At 35.4% G+C, this 25687-nt stretch overlaps 2 non-coding genes and 1 pseudogene across 2 annotated transcripts; all 3 read right to left on the bottom strand.

Moving 5' to 3' along the window:
* LOC120577393 (acetylornithine aminotransferase, mitochondrial-like) overlaps nucleotides 1-25687 on the bottom strand; it is a 47432-nt pseudogene that overhangs the window by 13289 nt on the left and 8456 nt on the right.
* LOC120577810 (small nucleolar RNA R71) lies at nucleotides 168-274 on the bottom strand. Its single transcript, XR_005643790.1, has one exon. It is a non-coding gene; the product is annotated as a small nucleolar RNA R71 (small nucleolar RNA).
* Nucleotides 8994-9100, bottom strand: LOC120577809 (small nucleolar RNA R71). The gene has a single exon (XR_005643789.1). It is a non-coding gene; the product is annotated as a small nucleolar RNA R71 (small nucleolar RNA).

Raw genomic sequence — 25687 nt, 5'->3', positions numbered from 1 at the left:
GCACCATAAAAGAGAACTAAGAAGCCGTAAGACTTCATCTCTTTCCCTTTTCCTTAAGGGATAGAGCTAGCGCTTGGTTCCATTCCCTAGAAGTCGGTTCCATTACTTCATGGGACGATATGAGGCGAGCATTCCTCGCCCGATTCTTTCCCCCATCTAAAACAGCTAAGCTTAGAGACCAAATTACGCGTTTCAATCAAAAAGATGGGGAGTCTCTCTATGAGGCGTGGGAGCGTTTCAAGGAAATGCTTAGACTTTGTCCCCACCATGGCTTAGAGAAGTGGCTTATAGTCCACACGTTTTATAATGGCTTGTCTTATACCACTAAGATGTTTGTTGATGCAGCTGCAGGTGGAGCTCTAATGAACAAAAACTACACGGAGGCTTATGCTTTGATTGAGGACATGGCTCAGAATCACTATCAATGGACTAACGAAAGAGCCGTCACCACTCCTACTCCCTCTAAGAAAGAGGCAGGTATATTGTAACACCCCGTTTTCCCAATATCAAAATTTCTTTAAAAACATAGCATTTATCAGAGTAAGCATCATAAGCAACGGGATATCACATATAACGTAATCCAAAACAGTTAAATAATGATTTAACACAATATCTTAAACATTGCAGCGGAATTTAGTTCGTAATCCATAAACCAGTTTGGCACGTAGGCCCCATCAAATATCTCAAATGAGTTAAATCAACTTAACTAAGCATAACAATTGTTCAACATCATAAAACATAAACATGATAGTCACGTAAGAGAATGAAGCATGCATAATCATAAAGCCCCATCCCGTTACGTATCAGAGCGACCTAGACGACACAGTGAAGGCAAGGCCACTCACGACGGAAACAGCACACTAAGCTCGATCACCTGCACGTTACCCACGGTCGAGGTAACATTCAAACAGAAGGGGTGAGATTTCATAACAGAATAACATTAATCAATGTAATTGAGAATCATAAATTAGCATCATAATCATTCCATTATTAACTTTGCATAATTGCTAAACAGTTAACACGTAATCGTATATCCATTAATTAGGAATAACATAACATAATCCATAAACACATATCACGTAATCACATATTCAATCATTATCAACAAGGCATCTTAATCATGACAATGTGACAATGCTCTTAGACTCCTTATATGCATGTGGTACCAATCGTCATCATAAGTATTAATATACTTTAATCGTGCGGAGGACAAAGCTCCTATAAAACGTGCGGAGGACAAAGCTCCTAATATTCGTGGTGAGGACTAAGCTCAATGATATGCTATGCATGGACACATCTGAACAAAACAACGTAATCGACTTATCAACATGCATCCAATAATTTGGAGCTAAACTTCATCATATACTTATGCACTTAGTTAAATAACGGAAGCAGCATAAACAGGTCACATAACAAGATGATATCATTATATCAAAGCACATAATTTGTATCATTATCACATCTTCTTATCTTGCATGAATATACAAAACCATAGTTCATATCCAATTATTATTAATATAACTCAAACAACTCAATGGTCTGCATTAGACGACATTTCTAGGTCTCATTACCAATTAGGGGTTCACTCTTGATCAACAAGTGCGACACAGATCGCACAAACACATAAACAAGTTCATCCTGGTTGTACTCGCGAGGCGAGAGTACTTACTCGCCATGGCGAGTAACACTCATCTCCCAAACTAAGGTTGTTCTGGGTTCAATCCTGTCCTAAAATCATTCATAATCATCTCTAGGTATGTTTAGGCACTTAAAGGCACTCAAGGTCCAACTAAAAAGTCAAAAATACAAAATATGACATGCACTCTGCCTAAGCTCGCGAGGCGAGGAAGGATTGCTCGCCATGGCGAGTTGGACCAAACAACTCGCGAGGCGAAGGGAAGGGGCTCGCGTGGCGAGCGATGAAGTTCATCACTCGCGAGGCGAGGATCATCACTCGCCGTGGCGAGCGATGAACAGAAGCACGGGCAGACTAGGGTTTTTCTCAAAAATCCATCCTACAACATGTTTCAAAGCTTGGTTTTGATTCCAGAATTCATCCTAAACATATTCTAAGGTTAAAGGACGGTTCTTTCATCAATCTAAACAAGTTTTACCGTTTATTCTCCAATTTTAGGGTTTTGACCTAATTCCAAAACTTTTCTAATTCAATCCTAACTTTGTTAACTAATCATCAGAATTACAGAGATTATTGCTGCTGAGTTATTAGTCCCACCCTTACCTTGTATGAAGAAAAATCGCAGCCCTCTTGGTCTCTTGCTCCTCTCTAAGCTTTTCTCCCTTTTTCCAAAAGTTTTCACGTACAATCAGTTTTTCTAAAACTAGGTCTAGCCTTTTTTATATCCTCTCTTAATTACTTATCTTATCTCACTTTCTCCCCCAAAACTATCTAAAATATCAAAACAGCCCCCAACTAAATATTTTATATTATTTTCAAATCTTTATTCTATTTATCAATAAAATAAATCTCGTATCATAATCAAATCCTCCAAAACTCATAACTTAACACGTCATCAATCAAATCATCAAAACATATCAAAATCATGCATATATTATATAATTATAATATAATTGCCTAAACTCGATTAAATAACGATTAAACGAAAGTGGGCGTTACATATATACGAAGTCTCTGAATATAACCACCTTGCTGCTAAGGTTGAGGCATTAACACAAAAAATTGAAAAACTTAATGTTAATGCTGCCCCACCTTCTCCTGCATCCCCTACTTGTGAAGTCTGTGGTATAACTGGTCAGACAGGTGTTGATTGTCAGTTAGGTAGTGCTGCCAATATTGAGCAACTAAATTACGCTCAATACAACCAAGGAATGAGGCCAAATCAAAAATTTTACAAAAATCCTCAAGGTTCCTATGGGCAAACAGCACCACCTGGCTATACAAACAACCAGAGAGTAGCTCAGAAATCTAGTTTGGAAATAATGTTGGAAAATTGCATGATGAATCAAAATAAACAACTTCAAGAGTTAAAAAACCAAACAGGATCTCTGAACGACTCTCTCTCCAAGCTCAATACCAAGGTTGATTCCATCGCCACACACACCAAAATGCTTGAGACCCAAATCTCCCAAGTGGCCCAACAAGTGGCCACCTCTTCCCAAACACCAGGAGTCTTTCCTGGTCAAACTGAAACAAACCCCAAGGCCCATGTCAACGCTATTTTTCTAAGGGGTAGCAAGATAGAAGAGACTGTTACTAAGGCCAAAAATGTCAAGAGGGAGAGTGTCAGGTGTCTAGGTAAGAATGGTGTGATAAACCGTGAGAAACCGCTTGATAAGAACAAAGCCCTAACACCCTTAAGGCTTACTAAGCTCAACTTGGAGGCTCAATTCACTAAACTCTTTAACATAATTAGCAAGATTTGCATTAAAATCCCCTATGCTGAAGCTTTGTCTCATATGCCTCTATACGCCAAGTTTTTAAAAGAAATTTTTTCAAAGAAAAAGGCTATAGATCATAATGACACAATAGCTTTGACAAAGGACAATAATGCAATCATCAAGAAGCCACCCACAAAGCTTAGAGATCCAGGAAGTTTTGCCATCCCTTGTATGATAGGGAATGAAACCTGAAACCATGCCTTATGTGACTTAGGAGCTAGCGTTAGTCTGTTGCCCTTACCCCTCTTTACAAGGCTAGGGTTGGGCAAGCTAAAGCCTACCGAAACAACATTGAAGTTAGCCGATCGTTCTGATATCCAACCTGTCGGATATGTCGAGGACATCCCCGTCAAAATAGAAGGGATAGAAATCCCAACTGATTTCATGGTACTTGACATAGATGAGGACAATGCGTGCCCTATAATCTTAGGACGACCCTTTCTCGCCACTGCGGGTGCTCTAGTAGATGTTCAAAATGGTAGGATTGTTTTTCAAGTGAGTGATGAGTTGATAGGATTTGAGTTGGAGAATTATATGAAAGGTCCCGCCCTCTATTCTTGTAATATGATTAAAGGTTATAAAGTGAAAGAACGCTTATTAGCGCCATCTACACAACATGACCTCTTTGATCCATTCTAAGGACACTTTCCTAACGTCAAGCTAATGACAATAAACGAGCGCTTCGTGGGAGGCAACCCACGCATTTAACTGCTTTTGTTTTTGTTTTTGTTTTTAAGTTATTTTGTAGGTAATTGTCCGATCGTGATTCAAGCAAAACGAGAAAAATTTTGAGGCCACTGTCCAGAACCTTGGCACGGCCCGTGCTCACACTGGCACGGCCGTGCCAGACCACGCCTATCCAAAACCACCCAAAAATCCAGAGAGTTGGCACGGCCCGTGCTAAGGTTGGCACGGCCGTGCCCGACCACAGGTAAGGATAAACCCACCTTTTCATCATCTTCTTCCTCATTCTCCACCACAAACTCTCTCTCCATTTACACTACTCTCAAAAACCTCCATAGCCATAGAATTTCAAAGCTTCCATATCTCCCCCAAAACCTCACCATTTCACATAATTTCTTCACCCAATCAATCACAAACCCATTCCAAACATAACCCATCAATCAAAAACAACTTTCCTCCATCCCTCCCGAATATCATCAAATTCGTAGCCCCCATTCACCTACCTAAAAAACCCACAAATTCTTCACCAATTCACCCAATCCAACTCATATCACTTACTCAAACCCCAACCCCATTACCCAACCAACCTTTTCTACTCAAAACATTTCCCAAAACCCCACCCCCACCCAAAACACAAACGGTCACCCAAGGTTCCGGATAAATGGCATCTAGGAAAGGTGGAGCAAGCTCTTCTGGAGGACCACAACAAAAGAAGAAAACTCAAGCCAAGAATCATGGAATAATCTTCAAGGACACCAAGCAAAGGGACAGGTATAAAATTCTTCTCTCTAAACCTTTGCATCCTTGTCGATATCCAGATCCTTATACTTTGAGTGTGCTAGGACTAAGGGATAATGTGTTTAGCTTACTAGGAAATTTAGGATGGGTTGATATGCTTAGACCTATGAAGGGCTTCGAAAATCTCACTTATGAATTCTTAAGTTCTATTGAATTTACGAAGGATAAGGTGAACTTTGACAACCCCGATCATAGAGTTTCCTTCCGACTTTTGAATATGGATTATGAGATGTCTCTTGAAAATTTCTGTTTAGAGATGGACTTTGCAAATGCGGGGTTCATCCATGACTCTTGGAATCCAAATTTAAAGTCGGAACACTATGACCCCGCTCTCTTTTGGAAACGCATTACCGGGTTAAGGCAATACAATCCTCGCAACAACAAAGCTAGTAACATTCACAACCCCGTGCTTAGATACCTCCAGAGAGTCATGGCTTGTACAATTTGGGGTAGAAAAGAAGTAGGAACAACTAGGACGGATGAACTTTTTATGCTTTGGGCAATGCTTAATAACAATCCCGTTAATACTTGTTTCTACCTACTTAACTACCTTTCCTCCATAGGAGCTAGACCTGACAATAGAGCTGAGATAGTAGTCGGTGGTATCATTACCTTCATCGCTAGAAAGTTTGGAGTAAGTGAAGAAGATGGGATAAATCCAATTGAGGGCAACAATAGACTTAACATTGAAACCCTTGTTGCTATGAACTTCATTAAGATTCACCCACCCATGACTTATGCACTTCAACTTTGCATACCACTTTTGTTTTTACTTCCTAACCCATCTCGGACTAACCCCGAGGTGGAGGAAAATTTGTTGTATGTTGGTGATGGATTACAGGTACATGAAGAGCATAATCAAGGTGACGAAGAGGGTGCTCACATGCACCATGAAGAAGAGCCCCATGACCATAACGACAACAATGAAAGATGGGCATGGATGAAAACCGAGGTACAAAGGATAAGCACCGAGCAACAAAGGCAAGGTGTTGAATTATCTGGGCTAAGAAATGATGTCCTACGGGGCAACCGCATATCCGAAGAAAATAATCAAATGCTTCGGAACATGATGCAACATTTACACCTTCAGGGCCCTCCCTATGGACCTAAATAAAAATGTGAGCTTTCCTCTTCCTCTTTTTCACCTTATCTCTTTCATCTCTATCTCACTCTTCTACCTCTCCTTCTCTGTTATTTTTCTTTTATCTTGAATCATTGAGGACAATGCTTCTCCTAAGTGTGGGGGGAGCCTAATAAAGTGTCTTTAGTCGTAGTGTTTCCAAACTCCCTTGAACTTTATTCTTTTGTTCTGTTTTATTGTAAAAGGCATAGTTAAGTAGCTAATTTTTATTGAAAAAATCATGACACAAATTTTTTCATTGTCTCCTCTTATTTTGTTCTTGTACATGAAAGCAAACTCTTGTGTTTTAAGTCTTCTTGATATAACCACATCTTGTTTCAAAGTGAATAAATTTCTCCAAATGAGAAAAACACAAAGTTGCTTCCCTTGAGTAAATGTATGAATAGGTATTTTAAGGAAACACATTCTAATCTTAGTGGTGCATTAACCTTTAAAAATTCTCAAAGCGCCAGTAGTATAAGTGAGTATAAGGGAGATCATAAAAAGCCAAAAAGCCAAATAATTCCAAGCTCTCATCACTGAATCTAGATTGGGGAAGGAGGTAGGCCCTCCGACTTCCTACGTGAAGGTGATTGTTATCTTGAGAAAAACTTTAAAAAGCATTGTTGAAACTAGATTGGGGAAGGAGGTAGGCCCTCCGACTTCCTACGTGAAGACGATGTTTTAAGGAATATCATTGAATCTAGATTGGGGAAGGGGGTAGGCCCTCCGACCTCCTACGTGAAAATGTTGTTCCTTGAATAAAGAACTTAAAATGTGCATATGGCAAAAGAACAAAGATTCTCAAAAACTCCCATCTCTCTTATATGAATTGTAGAAGGAATTTTTCCTGGTTAGTTTAGTGCTAGGATTAGACCATGTTTCCTCATTATACCTATCTTATACAGGAGCAAGAAAAGGGTTGGACTTCACACACACACTCACTTGAAACTTGATTGTTGGGTAGAATAAAGATTTCAAGAAATACTTGAGTTTGTGATTAGTGTACATTTTGGGATTTAAGCCCTTGAGGAAACATGTGCTTTAATTAATTGTCATTTGATTTAACTGTTGATGCTACTATGTTTATGCCTTTTGCTTGAGGACAAGCAAAGATTCAAGTATGGGGGAGTTTGATGAGTCATTTATATGTTATTTTAATATGCCTTTTAGTTTAGTTTTAATTAGATTTTATATAATTTTATATTAGTATTATTTCCTTTTTAGGATAGTTTACTTTAAAATGCAATTTATTATATTTCAGGGAAGAATATTGGATGGAGAGAGTCTTGGAGCAAAAGAAAGGGATTTGGAGCAGATTGGACACAAAAACATGAAGATTTGGGAAACAAAATATATCTCCCACAAGTCAGAAGCTTGGCACGGCCCGTGCTAGCCTTGGCACGGCCGTGCCACCCTCCAGATGCCTTTTGCTGCTTTTGCTTTGACTCCAAGCTATTCTATTTTGGCGCACAATCTACCGAGGAATATTCTAGGAATATACTTGCTTAGATTTTAAGTCAATTGTGTACTATAAATAGAGTAGCTAGCCATCACTAATATTCATCTTTACTTGGAATACAATAAGTGACATTTGCTTTTCTAAATAAAGTTCTTTTCCTTTCCTTTATTTTATTGTCTTTTACTTTTATGCTTTCTCTCTTCTCCCCCATGTCTACGATGAACATGAGTGAGTAGACTTCTTCTTGTCTTGGGATTGTTGGATAAGTCTAAATGACATAATCCTAATCAAACCAAGCTCTAAGCCTTAATCTTATGTAACCCTAATTTCTTATCTGAATTCACCGTCTTAACATGGATTAACCATTATCAAACTGTGGAAACGAAAGTGGAGGGTTTGATAATTGTTCGTCCATTATTCCAAATATCAATTCATAAAACGAAAGTGGAGCTTTGATATTCGAACAAGTGAATTCAGACAAGGATTGCAAAGTCAGCGAAATAGGCTTTGCAATCTTTGAGACATATAGTTTCGATCTTCAAGGGAACTAATAACAATCAAGTCAGCGAAATAGGCTTGGTTGTTAGAGGAACCAAAATCCAATAGTAATCAAGTCAGCGAAATAGGCTTGGTTACTAGAGGAACTTAAGAGAAACTGTCTTGAGAAATTAGGTCTAACATAACATTATAAGCTTATGGTTTTGGTTTGAGAAGGACTTGTTATTTAGATGAAACCAACGATCCCAAGGCTCTTTTATTATATTGCTTTCAACCGTTTAAAAACCCCCAATCTACAATCTCTTCTCTCTTCTAATCATCTCTAAAGGTTAATTAAATTGAACTACTCCCTGTCGGAACGATACTCTTTATTACTACTTCGGTAAGACCGTGCACTTGCGGTTTTATCTCATCAAGTTTTTGGCGCCGCTGCCGGGGAGTAAACTAATTTAATTAATTCTTTCTTTGTGATTAGAACTCTCTTCTCTTTTCTCTTCCTCTTCTCTTCTACTTTTCTTTCTTTTTGTTTTTACCACTAACTTCTTGGGTTCTCGGATTCTTATGTGAAGAAGTAAAAGTCTCGGAGAATTTATTCCTGAGATCGAAAGGTTTTTGCATAAGAAAAAGAGAGAGGCACAAAATAATACCGCTATGGCTGAACGTACTCTCAAAGAGTATGCTACTCCTTCAACGGAAGAGCCACAAGCTATTATCGTGTACCCAACGGTTGCGGGTAATAACTTCGAAATCAAGCCTGCACTACTCAATTTAGTGCAGCAAAACCAGTTTTCTGGATCACCCACTGAGGATCCAAATCTCCATATTTCTTCCTTCCTTAGACTCAGTGGCACCATAAAAGAGAACTAAGAAGCCGTAAGACTTCATCTCTTTCCCTTTTCCTTAAGGGATAGAGCTAGCGCTTGGTTCCATTCCCTAGAAGTCGGTTCCATTACTTCATGGGACGATATGAGGCGAGCATTCCTCGCCCGATTCTTTCCCCCATCTAAAACAGCTAAGCTTAGAGACCAAATTACGCGTTTCAATCAAAAAGATGGGGAGTCTCTCTATGAGGCGTGGGAGCGTTTCAAGGAAATGCTTAGACTTTGTCCCCACCATGGCTTAGAGAAGTGGCTTATAGTCCACACGTTTTATAATGGCTTGTCTTATACCACTAAGATGTTTGTTGATGCAGCTGCAGGTGGAGCTCTAATGAACAAAAACTACACGGAGGCTTATGCTTTGATTGAGGACATGGCTCAGAATCACTATCAATGGACTAACGAAAGAGCCGTCACCACTCCTACTCCCTCTAAGAAAGAGGCAGGTATATTGTAACACCCCGTTTTCCCAATATCAAAATTTCTTTAAAAACATAGCATTTATCAGAGTAAGCATCATAAGCAACGGGATATCACATATAACGTAATCCAAAACAGTTAAATAATGATTTAACACAATATCTTAAACATTGCAGCGGAATTTAGTTCGTAATCCATAAACCAGTTTGGCACGTAGGCCCCATCAAATATCTCAAATGAGTTAAATCAACTTAACTAAGCATAACAATTGTTCAACATCATAAAACATAAACATGATAGTCACGTAAGAGAATGAAGCATGCATAATCATAAAGCCCCATCCCGTTACGTATCAGAGCGACCTAGACGACACAGTGAAGGCAAGGCCACTCACGACGGAAACAGCACACTAAGCTCGATCACCTGCACGTTACCCACGGTCGAGGTAACATTCAAACAGAAGGGGTGAGATTTCATAACAGAATAACATTAATCAATGTAATTGAGAATCATAAATTAGCATCATAATCATTCCATTATTAACTTTGCATAATTGCTAAACAGTTAACACGTAATCGTATATCCATTAATTAGGAATAACATAACATAATCCATAAACACATATCACGTAATCACATATTCAATCATTATCAACAAGGCATCTTAATCATGACAATGTGACAATGCTCTTAGACTCCTTATATGCATGTGGTACCAATCGTCATCATAAGTATTAATATACTTTAATCGTGCGGAGGACAAAGCTCCTATAAAACGTGCGGAGGACAAAGCTCCTAATATTCGTGGTGAGGACTAAGCTCAATGATATGCTATGCATGGACACATCTGAACAAAACAACGTAATCGACTTATCAACATGCATCCAATAATTTGGAGCTAAACTTCATCATATACTTATGCACTTAGTTAAATAACGGAAGCAGCATAAACAGGTCACATAACAAGATGATATCATTATATCAAAGCACATAATTTGTATCATTATCACATCTTCTTATCTTGCATGAATATACAAAACCATAGTTCATATCCAATTATTATTAATATAACTCAAACAACTCAATGGTCTGCATTAGACGACATTTCTAGGTCTCATTACCAATTAGGGGTTCACTCTTGATCAACAAGTGCGACACAGATCGCACAAACACATAAACAAGTTCATCCTGGTTGTACTCGCGAGGCGAGAGTACTTACTCGCCATGGCGAGTAACACTCATCTCCCAAACTAAGGTTGTTCTGGGTTCAATCCTGTCCTAAAATCATTCATAATCATCTCTAGGTATGTTTAGGCACTTAAAGGCACTCAAGGTCCAACTAAAAAGTCAAAAATACAAAATATGACATGCACTCTGCCTAAGCTCGCGAGGCGAGGAAGGATTGCTCGCCATGGCGAGTTGGACCAAACAACTCGCGAGGCGAAGGGAAGGGGCTCGCGTGGCGAGCGATGAAGTTCATCACTCGCGAGGCGAGGATCATCACTCGCCGTGGCGAGCGATGAACAGAAGCACGGGCAGACTAGGGTTTTTCTCAAAAATCCATCCTACAACATGTTTCAAAGCTTGGTTTTGATTCCAGAATTCATCCTAAACATATTCTAAGGTTAAAGGACGGTTCTTTCATCAATCTAAACAAGTTTTACCGTTTATTCTCCAATTTTAGGGTTTTGACCTAATTCCAAAACTTTTCTAATTCAATCCTAACTTTGTTAACTAATCATCAGAATTACAGAGATTATTGCTGCTGAGTTATTAGTCCCACCCTTACCTTGTATGAAGAAAAATCGCAGCCCTCTTGGTCTCTTGCTCCTCTCTAAGCTTTTCTCCCTTTTTCCAAAAGTTTTCACGTACAATCAGTTTTTCTAAAACTAGGTCTAGCCTTTTTTATATCCTCTCTTAATTACTTATCTTATCTCACTTTCTCCCCCAAAACTATCTAAAATATCAAAACAGCCCCCAACTAAATATTTTATATTATTTTCAAATCTTTATTCTATTTATCAATAAAATAAATCTCGTATCATAATCAAATCCTCCAAAACTCATAACTTAACACGTCATCAATCAAATCATCAAAACATATCAAAATCATGCATATATTATATAATTATAATATAATTGCCTAAACTCGATTAAATAACGATTAAACGAAAGTGGGCGTTACATATATACGAAGTCTCTGAATATAACCACCTTGCTGCTAAGGTTGAGGCATTAACACAAAAAATTGAAAAACTTAATGTTAATGCTGCCCCACCTTCTCCTGCATCCCCTACTTGTGAAGTCTGTGGTATAACTGGTCAGACAGGTGTTGATTGTCAGTTAGGTAGTGCTGCCAATATTGAGCAACTAAATTACGCTCAATACAACCAAGGAATGAGGCCAAATCAAAAATTTTACAAAAATCCTCAAGGTTCCTATGGGCAAACAGCACCACCTGGCTATACAAACAACCAGAGAGTAGCTCAGAAATCTAGTTTGGAAATAATGTTGGAAAATTGCATGATGAATCAAAATAAACAACTTCAAGAGTTAAAAAACCAAACAGGATCTCTGAACGACTCTCTCTCCAAGCTCAATACCAAGGTTGATTCCATCGCCACACACACCAAAATGCTTGAGACCCAAATCTCCCAAGTGGCCCAACAAGTGGCCACCTCTTCCCAAACACCAGGAGTCTTTCCTGGTCAAACTGAAACAAACCCCAAGGCCCATGTCAACGCTATTTTTCTAAGGGGTAGCAAGATAGAAGAGACTGTTACTAAGGCCAAAAATGTCAAGAGGGAGAGTGTCAGGTGTCTAGGTAAGAATGGTGTGATAAACCGTGAGAAACCGCTTGATAAGAACAAAGCCCTAACACCCTTAAGGCTTACTAAGCTCAACTTGGAGGCTCAATTCACTAAACTCTTTAACATAATTAGCAAGATTTGCATTAAAATCCCCTATGCTGAAGCTTTGTCTCATATGCCTCTATACGCCAAGTTTTTAAAAGAAATTTTTTCAAAGAAAAAGGCTATAGATCATAATGACACAATAGCTTTGACAAAGGACAATAATGCAATCATCAAGAAGCCACCCACAAAGCTTAGAGATCCAGGAAGTTTTGCCATCCCTTGTATGATAGGGAATGAAACCTGAAACCATGCCTTATGTGACTTAGGAGCTAGCGTTAGTCTGTTGCCCTTACCCCTCTTTACAAGGCTAGGGTTGGGCAAGCTAAAGCCTACCGAAACAACATTGAAGTTAGCCGATCGTTCTGATATCCAACCTGTCGGATATGTCGAGGACATCCCCGTCAAAATAGAAGGGATAGAAATCCCAACTGATTTCATGGTACTTGACATAGATGAGGACAATGCGTGCCCTATAATCTTAGGACGACCCTTTCTCGCCACTGCGGGTGCTCTAGTAGATGTTCAAAATGGTAGGATTGTTTTTCAAGTGAGTGATGAGTTGATAGGATTTGAGTTGGAGAATTATATGAAAGGTCCCGCCCTCTATTCTTGTAATATGATTAAAGGTTATAAAGTGAAAGAACGCTTATTAGCGCCATCTACACAACATGACCTCTTTGATCCATTCTAAGGACACTTTCCTAACGTCAAGCTAATGACAATAAACGAGCGCTTCGTGGGAGGCAACCCACGCATTTAACTGCTTTTGTTTTTGTTTTTGTTTTTAAGTTATTTTGTAGGTAATTGTCCGATCGTGATTCAAGCAAAACGAGAAAAATTTTGAGGCCACTGTCCAGAACCTTGGCACGGCCCGTGCTCACACTGGCACGGCCGTGCCAGACCACGCCTATCCAAAACCACCCAAAAATCCAGAGAGTTGGCACGGCCCGTGCTAAGGTTGGCACGGCCGTGCCCGACCACAGGTAAGGATAAACCCACCTTTTCATCATCTTCTTCCTCATTCTCCACCACAAACTCTCTCTCCATTTACACTACTCTCAAAAACCTCCATAGCCATAGAATTTCAAAGCTTCCATATCTCCCCCAAAACCTCACCATTTCACATAATTTCTTCACCCAATCAATCACAAACCCATTCCAAACATAACCCATCAATCAAAAACAACTTTCCTCCATCCCTCCCGAATATCATCAAATTCGTAGCCCCCATTCACCTACCTAAAAACCCACAAATTCTTCACCAATTCACCCAATCCAACTCATATCACTTACTCAAACCCCAACCCCATTACCCAACCAACCTTTTCTACTCAAAACATTTCCCAAAACCCCACCCCCACCCAAAACACAAACGGTCACCCAAGGTTCCGGATAAATGGCATCTAGGAAAGGTGGAGCAAGCTCTTCTGGAGGACCACAACAAAAGAAGAAAACTCAAGCCAAGAATCATGGAATAATCTTCAAGGACACCAAGCAAAGGGACAGGTATAAAATTCTTCTCTCTAAACCTTTGCATCCTTGTCGATATCCAGATCCTTATACTTTGAGTGTGCTAGGACTAAGGGATAATGTGTTTAGCTTACTAGGAAATTTAGGATGGGTTGATATGCTTAGACCTATGAAGGGCTTCGAAAATCTCACTTATGAATTCTTAAGTTCTATTGAATTTACGAAGGATAAGGTGAACTTTGACAACCCCGATCATAGAGTTTCCTTCCGACTTTTGAATATGGATTATGAGATGTCTCTTGAAAATTTCTGTTTAGAGATGGACTTTGCAAATGCGGGGTTCATCCATGACTCTTGGAATCCAAATTTAAAGTCGGAACACTATGACCCCGCTCTCTTTTGGAAACGCATTACCGGGTTAAGGCAATACAATCCTCGCAACAACAAAGCTAGTAACATTCACAACCCCGTGCTTAGATACCTCCAGAGAGTCATGGCTTGTACAATTTGGGGTAGAAAAGAAGTAGGAACAACTAGGACGGATGAACTTTTTATGCTTTGGGCAATGCTTAATAACAATCCCGTTAATACTTGTTTCTACCTACTTAACTACCTTTCCTCCATAGGAGCTAGACCTGACAATAGAGCTGAGATAGTAGTCGGTGGTATCATTACCTTCATCGCTAGAAAGTTTGGAGTAAGTGAAGAAGATGGGATAAATCCAATTGAGGGCAACAATAGACTTAACATTGAAACCCTTGTTGCTATGAACTTCATTAAGATTCACCCACCCATGACTTATGCACTTCAACTTTGCATACCACTTTTGTTTTTACTTCCTAACCCATCTCGGACTAACCCCGAGGTGGAGGAAAATTTGTTGTATGTTGGTGATGGATTACAGGTACATGAAGAGCATAATCAAGGTGACGAAGAGGGTGCTCACATGCACCATGAAGAAGAGCCCCATGACCATAACGACAACAATGAAAGATGGGCATGGATGAAAACCGAGGTACAAAGGATAAGCACCGAGCAACAAAGGCAAGGTGTTGAATTATCTGGGCTAAGAAATGATGTCCTACGGGGCAACCGCATATCCGAAGAAAATAATCAAATGCTTCGGAACATGATGCAACATTTACACCTTCAGGGCCCTCCCTATGGACCTAAATAAAAATGTGAGCTTTCCTCTTCCTCTTTTTCACCTTATCTCTTTCATCTCTATCTCACTCTTCTACCTCTCCTTCTCTGTTATTTTTCTTTTATCTTGAATCATTGAGGACAATGCTTCTCCTAAGTGTGGGGGGAGCCTAATAAAGTGTCTTTAGTCGTAGTGTTTCCAAACTCCCTTGAACTTTATTCTTTTGTTCTGTTTTATTGTAAAAGGCATAGTTAAGTAGCTAATTTTTATTGAAAAAATCATGACACAAATTTTTTCATTGTCTCCTCTTATTTTGTTCTTGTACATGAAAGCAAACTCTTGTGTTTTAAGTCTTCTTGATATAACCACATCTTGTTTCAAAGTGAATAAATTTCTCCAAATGAGAAAAACACAAAGTTGCTTCCCTTGAGTAAATGTATGAATAGGTATTTTAAGGAAACACATTCTAATCTTAGTGGTGCATTAACCTTTAAAAATTCTCAAAGCGCCAGTAGTATAAGTGAGTATAAGGGAGATCATAAAAAGCCAAAAAGCCAAATAATTCCAAGCTCTCATCACTGAATCTAGATTGGGGAAGGAGGTAGGCCCTCCGACTTCCTACGTGAAGGTGATTGTTATCTTGAGAAAAACTTTAAAAAGCATTGTTGAAACTAGATTGGGGAAGGAGGTAGGCCCTCCGACTTCCTACGTGAAGACGATGTTTTAAGGAATATCATTGAATCTAGATTGGGGAAGGGGGTAGGCCCTCCGACCTCCTACGTGAAAATGTTGTTCCTTGAATAAAGAACTTAAAATGTGCATATGGCAAAAGAACAAAGATTCTCAAAAACTCCCATCTCTCTTATATGAATTGTAGAAGGAATTTTTCCTGGTTAGTTTAGTGCTAGGATTAGACCATGTTTCCTCATTATACCTATCTTATACAGGAGCAAGAAAAGGGTTGGACTTCACACACACACTCACTTGAAACTTGATTGTTGGGTAGAATAAAGATTTCAAGAAATACTTGAGTTTGTGATTAGTGTACATTTTGGGATTTAAGCCCTTGAGGAAACATGTGCTTTAATTAATTGTCATTTGATTTAACTGTTGATGCTACTATGTTTATGCCTTTTGCTTGAGGACAAGCAAAGATTCAAGTATGGGGGAGTTTGATGAGTCATTTATATGTTATTTTAATATGCCTTTTAGTTTAGTTTTAATTAGATTTTATATAATTTTATATTAGTATTATTTCCTTTTTAGGATAGTTTACTTTAAAATGCAATTTATTATATTTCAGGGAAGAATATTGGATGGAGAGAGTCTTGGAGCAAAAGAAAGGGATTTGGAGCAGATTGGACACAAAAACATGAAGATTTGGGAAACAAAATATATCTCCCACAAGTCAGAAGCTTGGCACGGCCCGTGCTAGCCTTGGCACGGCCGTGCCACCCTCCAGATGCCTTTTGCTGCTTTTGCTTTGACTCCAAGCTATTCTATTTTGGCGCACAATCTACCGAGGAATATTCTAGGAATATACTTGCTTAGATTTTAAGTCAATTGTGTACTATAAATAGAGTAGCTAGCCATCACTAATATTCATCTTTACTTGGAATACAATAAGTGACATTTGCTTTTCTAAATAAAGTTCTTTTCCTTTCCTTTATTTTATTGTCTTTTACTTTTATGCTTTCTCTCTTCTCCCCCATGTCTACGATGAACATGAGTGAGTAGACTTCTTCTTGTCTTGGGATTGTTGGATAAGTCTAAATGACATAATCCTAATCAAACCAAGCTCTAAGCCTTAATCTTATGTAACCCTAATTTCTTATCTGAATTCACCGTCTTAACATGGATTAACCATTATCAAACTGTGGAAACGAAAGTGGAGGGTTTGATAATTGTTCGTCCATTATTCCAAATATCAATTCATAAAACGAAAGTGGAGCTTTGATATTCAAACAAGTGAATTCAGACAAGGATTGCAAAGTCAGCGAAATAGGCTTTGCAATCTTTGAGACATATAGTTTCGATCTTCAAGGGAACTAATAACAATCAAGTCAGCGAAATAGGCTTGGTTGTTAGAGGAACCAAAATCCAATAGTAATCAAGTCAGCGAAATAGGCTTGGTTACTAGAGGAACTTAAGAGAAACTGTCTTGAGAAATTAGGTCTAACATAACATTATAAGCTTATGGTTTTGGTTTGAGAAGGACTTGTTATTTAGATGAAACCAACGATCCCAAGGCTCTTTTATTATATTGCTTTCAACCGTTTAAAAACCCCCAATCTACAATCTCTTCTCTCTTCTAATCATCTCTAAAGGTTAATTAAATTGAACTACTCCCTGTCGGAACGATACTCTTTATTACTACTTCGGTAAGACCGTGCACTTGCGGTTTTATCTCATCAATGACTTCTTAATCATGAATCGAATTTTACAGTTAGTTGTAACACTATCAATTCAATCATGTCAGTTTTATTTATAAAAAAAAAAAAAAAAAAAAAGTGATAGAACAAAATTTGAATTTGATATACTATCATTTACGAACCTCAACCTACTTCGACATTCTAAGTCATATTTCAAAGTGGAAAGAAAAGAGGTTGGTTATACAAAGTTGAAAAAAAAGAAGATGTAATTAGCCCCACTAAGTTTTGGTAGCAATCTAAACAATTTCAACATTAGTTTTTTTAGTGAGAGAAACTTTAACTTCTCTCTAAACTTTCTTTAGTTAGAGAAAGTTTAAAAGACTATATCAAGTGGTTAGCAACAAAAAGGATAATGAATGATATATGTGTATGTATGTACAAGAAAGAAATTTGCACAAAATTACTTAAAATGACAAAATTGTTGCGATACTTATGATATTATCGCGCCAATCCTCAGCAGCGGCACCATTTTGATGTAAGATTTTTACATGTTATATTCCTATTTACACGTGCTTATATTAGGATCGTTTTCACAGGGACTAGCGTATACCATATTCATTTCAACGACAATTATCATCTTAAGTGTTTGGATTAAAATGTTAGTTTGTGTAAACCTATAATGACTATTTGACATAAAAATAAATAGAGAAGAGATAGGGTCATTTCGCTTGGGGTTAGAATTAATCAACCAAGCGTAACAACTGCAATCTCTTGACCAAATAACGGAATCTAACTTTTTAAACGATATTATCACAATTACTCAACAACATTATTCCTGTCTAAATAATGTCGTGATTTCAATCGTTATTTATGTCTAAATAACTTCATGAGTTCAATCGAATCGTTTAATCGACGATGTCTCAATCTATTAAACGATACAATAGCATTAACTTCTTGATTACAAAGTGATTATCAAAGATTAAATCCTATATCTAGAATAAAAACTTAGATAGATTATTATTCTAACTCTAGATCCAAAATTATTTTTCAATAACATTTCAAATCTTAAATAAAGCATTAAGTACAAGAATAATAACAATATTTAATAAATAAGGTAGAACCATATATTAAATAAATAAAGATTACATAATAGTTTGTTTGAATACCTCAAAATCCACAAGGGTAGATGTAGCTACATATGCCTATGAAAGCTTTGCAAAGGATGAAAGAAAGATGAAGATTCCATGCTAAGATTCATGATGTCTCAACAAATCTTAGGAAGAATATACTCTTAACACCCTTGCTTTGTGTTTCTCTATCTAGAAATGCCTTATTTCTCTCTCTCTCTCTAAAACCCAAAAATTGCAATAAAACAGTAAACGTTACCTAGGAAAGAGAAGAGAAAACTATTTAAATTGGCCGAATTCGAGCACATTCGCTTAAGCGAGCTGAAGTCGCTTCATGCGAATGGCCAAGAAATCATTTGTTGGCCATTGGAAGGCGGCCACGTTGACCTTATCCACTGAGATTGATGAACCTCGCTTAAAGCGTGCCAGAAGCGAGCCATTCTTGTGCTCTTTGGAACTTGGTCGTTTAAAGTGAGATGAAGTCGCTTTAAGCGAATTGGCATTTCTTCAGAAGCGGGCCAGAAGCATGCAAGGATCGAATTTTCTTTTGCTCTCGACGTTGTATTCGTTTAAGCGAGTTGTAGTCGCTTTAAGCGAATGGCTGATTTTCAAGAAGCGAACGGAAAGCGTGGCAGAAGCGTACTGAAGAGCTGCTCTCTGGAACTTGCTCGCTTAAGCGAGTTGCGGTCGCTTCAAGCGATTTGGCTTTGGCTCAGAAGCTTCTTTCTTGGTCCTTGCTTGTACAAATTGGGTAGAATCAGACATGTAAAACATAAATGGTAAAAGTACAACAATTGAAAGCTTTTTCTTAGATAACTTGCAGAACAAGTCACTAAAATGCCTAAATTAACACATGAAATATATTACTTTTGAGCACTTATTATTTTTCCACCAATAATAAAAATCAAAAGCTAAGTGTTTAGCTTTCAATCACTAAAGATAACACATATTTTTGTTGTTTATTTTTAATAGATAAGTAGATGTTATCATTTTAATTTTCAATTAATCTAAACCCATTTATTAAATTTAATGGTGTTTTTATATGGTCAATCAGTGAGAGACTTAACAAAGTCTTCATCTTAGAATCCATCTATAACTATGCATCATTTTTTTTTTATTGTATTTTTTTTTTTTTGACTTAGAGACAATTACAACAGATCATTGATTTTTTAAACCAATTGTTTTAGAAAAAAAAAATGTAACACATGTATTTTTACTTTTTGTCTATAGAATAAGTGACAAGTACAATTAAGACATATAAAATGGGAATATCCAACGTGGATGGTCATAGGAGTCAAGAATGAATATGTTTCAAAATTTTGAGGGATTTTTTAAGAAAATGATATAAAAAGAATCTTACAAAATTATTATATTAGGGGGTGTATTGGATTGAGATTTCAAAGGATTTTAAAAGACTTTTTTGTTTTATAAAAGTCTTGTGGTATTCAATCAAGATTTTTAAGGAATGTAAAACATTCTTGTGGTATTCAATTAAGATTTTCAAGATTTTTTAATGAGTCTAATGAAATCCAGTAGTATTCAATTGAGATTTTGCATAACTTAAAAATTGTCTTTTAAAATCCCACAAAATCAATACAATCCTGCAAAGTCTTTTAAAATCTTCAAGATTTTTTCTATCAAAACAGTATTTTAAAATCTCAATCCAATACAATTATAAATACATAAATCATAAAGTTATGAACCTTTTTTCAATATTTTTTCATTTTTCCCTAAAGAAAAGCATTCTTTTCCTTTTAAAAAAATTGACATTAATAAAAAAATCATTTAGAATGGCTGACTAATTTTGTATCTGTTTGCCACCCGTTCTTTACTCACTATATTAATAATATAATTATTGTGATTTATTGATTTAATTGATTATAATTAAATTAACAATTATATGTTTAAATTCAAATATTAAATACCATAAACAGAACACAAAATTATGATGGACATATTTGGAGGTAACTTTGTCTACATTCAATGGAAACTAGCTTCAAATATTGAGCAAAAAAAAGTTTACTTCAAAAGGTCACCTATAATATATTCATGATGCAAATACTATTATGTTGTATAAGTTAAAATCCTTATCATTATTATCTAATCCTAAACTACGATGCATACAACTATTGTAAAACCCTAATCCTTGATTTAGAGCGGGAAAATTATGCATTAACCACACTTAATGACATTTTTGAATTTCAAATCATATATCCTTTTGAAATGTGTGCATATATGCCTAATTAATGCAGATTTTGAAATTCAAATATCCCACCAATTGGAATTGTGCTCCTTCTTTCCAAGGCATGCAGTAACCCATTTCTCAATGCAAAGGCATCTGAACCAAACAAACCCATTTCCTTGCATTTTGCTCTTTCTCCCTCTCTCTCACGGATAATACTTGGGTGACATTGTAGTTGGTGACATTGGTGACATTTTTCTCTCTCTCACGCCCATTTTTCTCTAATAAAAAAAAGTCAGCGATTTTCAGTCCCTCTTCTCTTCTCTCTCACTCCAGTTTCCTCTCTAAAAAAGAGCCTCTTCTCTTCTTCCACGTTATTTTTTTCTTCATTTTCCGACATTCTTCTTCAATTCTCCATCTCTCTCTCTCTCTCTCTCTCTCTCTCTCTCATTGTTTCTCGCGTAGCTCTTCGTGTCTTAGTTTGGGTGTTCTCTTCATCGCCGGTCAGCCTCACCAAGGCAATAAGCATCTTCAAGTTTTATTGAAAGAGAATGCTTCTATGCAACAAAATTTTCAAGACCTTCGATCCCTCGGTATGCGTTTTCAGTTTCGTTACGTTTTGATTGATTTTGATTTCGCGATTAGGGTTTTGGTATCACCGGTGTTGTTTTGATTGATTTTTCCGATTTGATAGGAAAGGAGTTTGAAGAAGCTGGAGTTCTAAGTGAATCGGCACGGTCGCGGAAGGTTTTTCTTTTCATCAACGATCTTCTCTCTCATTCGCTGCTCTTCTCCTCTCTCATTGATTTTTTGTATTAAACTACCTATACATGTTGTGATAAGCTTTAAAGAATGTAATCCAAAGTTTGTTCTTGCTATAAAAATTTTCATTGAAAAACTGCCACTCATGTCTATTTGTATCCTATTATTCCTACTCCATGAGTATCTTGACATCATGAGCCATGAGCCACTATCATCACGATAATGGGTGTGAATAACTAATATGAAATATAGTTCCATTAGATGTAAATTTACACAACAAGTATTGTCAATGTTATGATAAAATAGTGTGCAAATAAATAAACTTTACATAAATTGATAAAGATTGTCTTTTGAGAAAATAGTGATAGTTTTGGTGGACTTTGTCGATGTGGTTTCTGTTTTTTGTGGTGTGTTCTCGAGGGGCAGCAGGATGTGTAGTGCCTCTTTGTTGGCTGCGTGAGGCTGCTGCTATTTAGATAGCAGGTTTTTGGTTCTGTCACTAGGAATCGTTATGATGTTGGTGTTTTAGGGGCTGCACCTCTTTTGTTTTGTGCCTAGCCTTTTTCTTTTGTTTTCTTTCCGTAATCATGAGGCAGGCGTATGCATTTGGTTTGTGTTTTATATGGTCCTGATGTTGTTTATAGCTCACTGGTTTAGCAATAGCATATTACATGAAGAATTTTGCAATTAGGCATTCTGATCTGTAAGCCATAGATGATATGTCTGCAATTTCGATACGTTAATATGTAATTACTATGAAGTGGCTGGGTCAAGTACAAGTAAAATAGGATGTTTAATTTTTTTTAAGCATGTAATTAGGTGTTTAATGTATAGTTTTAATGTATAACTTTAATAGTATTCTTCTCCATGAAAGTTTAGCTGATCAAGAGCAAAATGATTATTCTATTATTAGATTGTAAACTAGTGGAAGGAGAATAGGTGGTGGTACTGTATAGCTCTTGAAGCACAATGTCATTGATAAGGTTAGGCTTCTCATGAGTTAAGTCAAAACCGGCAAGATAAGTGCCAATCATCCCAATATGGACTTTTTTTTTTTATTGCATCTATATCTTCTTAATCTTTATTTTACAATTTTTCCTGGTTCTCAATTGTTGCATTTCCTGGTTCTCAATTGTTATACTCTTTTTCATCATTTTAGCTTATGTGTTTTATGCCTTGCTGCACTTAGAATCCACGTCGAAATAATCATTGCCTTTCATGTTGATTTTGTTTGGTTGAATTTTGATAATTGAGATTTTCAAACTTACTTGAAATCTTGACTGCTATAATCATAATATATATGCCTTTTTTTTCTTCTTCATTTCATTAGTGATCTGATGTTTGATATGCACTTTTTCTTTATTGCAGTGTTTTAAATTACAATGATACAAATCCTAACATTAATATGCTTCCAATTCTCAAACGGATTGTTCAAAACAATATTCCAGTATGGGTTTTCAGGTAATTAATTTCAACAAAAGAGACCAATTGGCTATTTAATTTTACATATTGATAGTAAGCTATGTTACAGAATGCTAATTATGTTAATATCAATAGGTTACTTATAAATTAGGGTTAATAGCCTTTTACCCCTTGAAATATAGGGCATTTTTTATTGTGCCCCCTGTAATTTTTTTTTTTAGATTCCGTCCTTGTATAATGAAGATTCTTCACGATTGCCCCCTAAACCCAGTGACTCAGCAGAATCTTTGATGTGGCACCTACATTGCTTTTTCTTTTTATTTTTCATTTTTTTTTGCTTCCCACGCGTAAAAAATAGTTTACACGTCATTTTTATTTAAAAAAATAAATATAAAATAAAATTTAAAAAAACGAAAATCATATTTTAAAAAATCTGAAAATTAATTTTCAAAATTTAAAAAAATCTGAAAAAATTCAAACTATTTTTTTAAATCGAAAAAAAAATTAGATTTTTTTTCCAAAAATTAAAAAACATTTAGATTTTTTTCTGAAATAGAAAATTACCTTATCTTTTTCGAAATTAAAAAAAATTCAGATTTTTTTCCGAAATAAAAAAGTTTTTTTAATTTTTTTCTACAAAGAATGAAAATTCTGGAAAATATTATAATTTTTAAAAATCTGGATATACATTTTTTTAAATTCCAACTATTTAATCTGAAAAAATATTTGATTTTATTTAAATTTTTAAAATCTTAACTTTTTTTTTTTGAAATTTTTTACAAAATCTTGAAATATTGTTCTAGAATTCAAATTTTACGAAATTTTGAAGATTTTTTAAATTCTGAATATAATTTTTTTTTAATTCAAATCAAAATCTTAATTTGAGTTTTTTTTTTCAAAAAAATTAAATTTAGATAATATTTCAGATTTTTTTTCGAGAGTTTTATTCCTTAATTTTTATGAAATTAGGAATAGTTAAAAAAAAAATTATGAAACTTAATTTTCAAATAATTTTTTTAAGTTAATATTATAATTTTCGAAGTTTTTTTAATTTATATTTGGATATTTTAGAATCTTTTTCGTAATTATTTTATAATTTTTTTGAAAAATTCAAAATATATTAAATTTTATATATTTTTATAATTTTTTTCTAAATTTACAAAAAATATTTTTTCCTAATTAATTTGTTTTTTATAATTTTTTTAATTATTAATGATGTGTAATTTTTTTTTTCGCGCTTGGCAAGCAAAAAAAAATGAAAAATCAAAAGAAAAGCCATGTAGGTGCCACATCAAAGATTCTGCTGAGTCACTGGGCTTAGGGGGCAATCGTGAAGAATCTTCATTTTACTAGGACGGAATTTAATTTTTTTTTATAGGGGGCAAAACCAAAAGTGCCCTATATTACAGAGGGGTAAAGGTCTATTAACCCTACTTTATTATTCATTTTACATCTTTTATCCGAACGACCCCTTACAAGTTTTACTCACTCTCAGGTTTCCAAATCTCTATTATCATTTCTCTTGAAATCCTCTGATTACTAAGAAGCTAATCATGTGTTAAATTATTATGACAGTGGAGACCAAGATTCCGTTGTGCCATTGCTAGGTTCTCGAACACTCATTCGTGAACTGGCTGATGACCTGAAGTTCAAGATTACAGTCCCATATGGAGCTTGGTTCCGCAAAGACCAGATAATTATATTTTTTTAACAGTTTAACCATTTTCTGCATTTCGAAAAATAAGTTCAGTATTCTATATATGGTTATGCATATTTTGGTCCCAATTACATAGGGTTAATAGGCCTTTACCCCCCTCTAATATAGGACACTTTTGATTTTGCCCCTGTAAATATTTTTTTTTTAGATTCCGTCCTTGTAAAATGAAGATTCTTCACGATTGCCCCCTAAGCCCAGTGACTCAGCAGAATCTTTGATGTGGAACCTACATGGCTTTTTTTTTTTTTTTTTTTTGCTTGCCACGCATGAAATTTTTTTAACACGTCATTAATAATTAAAAAAAATATGAAAATTAATTTACAAAAATTATAAAAAACAAATTAATTAGGAAAAAAATATTGTTTTTTAAATTTAGAAACAAAATTATAAAAAAATCTCAAATTTAATATATTTCGAATTTTTCAAAAAATTATAAAATAATTACGAAAAAGATTCTAAAATATCCAAATATAAATTAAAAAAACTTCGAAAATTATAATATTATTTTGAAAATTAAGTTTCATAATTTTTTTTAACTATTCCTAATTTCATAAAAATTAAGGAATAAAACTTTCGAAAACAATCTGAAATATTTTCTAAATTTAATTTTTTTGAAAAAAAAAACTGAAATTAAGATTTTGATTTGAATTAAAAAAAATTATATTCAGAATTTAAAAAATCTCCAAAATTTCGTAAAATTTGAATTCTAGAACAATATTTCAAGATTTTATAAAAAATTTCAAAAATTTCAAGATTTTTGTAAATTTAAAATTTTCGAAAAAAATCTGAAGTTAAGATTTTAAAAATTTAAATAAAGTCAATTTTTTTTTCTTCAGATTAAATAGTTGGAATTTAAAAATATCCAGAATTTTCATTCTTTGTAGAAAAAAAAAAATAATTATTTCGAAAAAAATCTGATTTTTTTTTTAATTTCGAAAAAGATAAGCCAATTTTCTATTTCAGAAAAAATCTAAATGTTTTTTACTTTTTGGAAAAAAAAATTATTTAATTTTGAAAATTAATTTGCAGATTTTTTAAAATATGATTTTCGTTTTTTTAAATTTTATTTTATATTTATTTTTTTAAATAAAAATGACGTGTAAACTATTTTTTACGCGTGGCAAGCAAAAAAAATGAAAAAGAAAAAGAAAAAGCAAAGTAGGTGCCACATCAAAGATTCTGCTGAGTCAATTAGCTTAGGGGGCAATCGTGAAGAATCTTCATTTTATAAGGACGGAATCTAATTTTTTTTTTATAGGGGGCAAAACCAAAAGTGGCTTATATTACAGGGGGTAAAGAC

The sequence above is a fragment of the Medicago truncatula genome, chromosome 8, assembly GCF_003473485.1.
Source record: "Medicago truncatula cultivar Jemalong A17 chromosome 8, MtrunA17r5.0-ANR, whole genome shotgun sequence".
In the NCBI taxonomy this organism is placed as follows: domain Eukaryota; kingdom Viridiplantae; phylum Streptophyta; class Magnoliopsida; order Fabales; family Fabaceae; genus Medicago; species Medicago truncatula.
The sequence above is the reverse complement of the archived record's forward strand: the minus strand, read 5'-3'. Positions and strand labels throughout refer to the sequence as shown.